This window comes from Pogoniulus pusillus, chromosome 18, assembly GCF_015220805.1.
Source record: "Pogoniulus pusillus isolate bPogPus1 chromosome 18, bPogPus1.pri, whole genome shotgun sequence".
In the NCBI taxonomy this organism is placed as follows: Eukaryota; Metazoa; Chordata; class Aves; order Piciformes; family Lybiidae; genus Pogoniulus; species Pogoniulus pusillus.
The window spans coordinates 9988598-9989472 of record NC_087281.1 but is presented as its reverse complement, the minus strand read 5'-3'; the positions used below and the strand labels follow the sequence as shown (position 1 = coordinate 9989472).

The window sequence follows — 875 nt, the reverse complement described above, 5'->3', positions numbered from 1 at the left end:
CTGAAGTGGAATAAGCTTCTACATCTGTTTAAAAATCAAACTCAAACACTGGATATTATCCCTGCTACTCACATAAAGCAACTTCTTGTACAAAACTTTCCCAGTAGCTAGAAGATCCAAAAGCAAATGGAAGAAGGAAACTCTGAGCTGCATTAAGACTACCCAAGTAGTGTGAAACTTCACAGTCGTATTTCATCTTACTTGAATAACTACCAAGAACTATACCCAAGATTCCCCAGGTTATTTTTCAGGTTACAGATGTCTGAGAGATATATAGGCTAATATTTAGTCATAGTGGTTAAATTACTTGGCAATCAACTTAAAATGAGTTAGATCAGCACTATTTATTATATTTGAAAGTCAGTTATCCAAAGAGTCAATAAACCTAGGACCTTACATTTCAAACATTCAGTTGTTGTCAATGACAGACAGGGTGTCTAGAATGCTAATTCCACTGCATGTAAAGCACAGCAAGGTTTTGGGGTTTAACTACACCATCTTGTTCTCCAACTAAATTACCTCAGGCTGAGCACGGAATGTGTCAAGTGTGTCTACAAACACCTAAATGACAGGGTTGTGTTTGAGTGGTGTTCTGGTTAGGATTAGCACTTCTCATGGACACAGCACTCAAGGTGTGGCCTGATCAGTGCTGACTCCAGGGGCAAAACAACCTCCCTTGTCCTACTGGCCACACTGTTCCTGATCCAGGCCAGGATGCCATTGGCTCTCTTGGCCACCTGGGCACACTGCTGGCTCATCTTCAGCCTACTGTCTACCAGTACCCCCAGGTCCCTCTCTGCCTGGCTGCTCTCCAGCCACTCTGTCCCCAGCCTGTAGCGCTGCCTGGGGTTGTTGTGGCCAAAGTGCAGAACCCT

At 43.9% G+C, this 875-nt stretch overlaps 1 protein-coding gene across 5 annotated transcripts in view; it reads right to left on the bottom strand.

The window, feature by feature from the left end:
- PIGF (phosphatidylinositol glycan anchor biosynthesis class F) overlaps window positions 1–875 on the bottom strand; it is a 43954-nt gene that overhangs the window by 6588 nt on the left and 36491 nt on the right. The window lies entirely within an intron of this gene.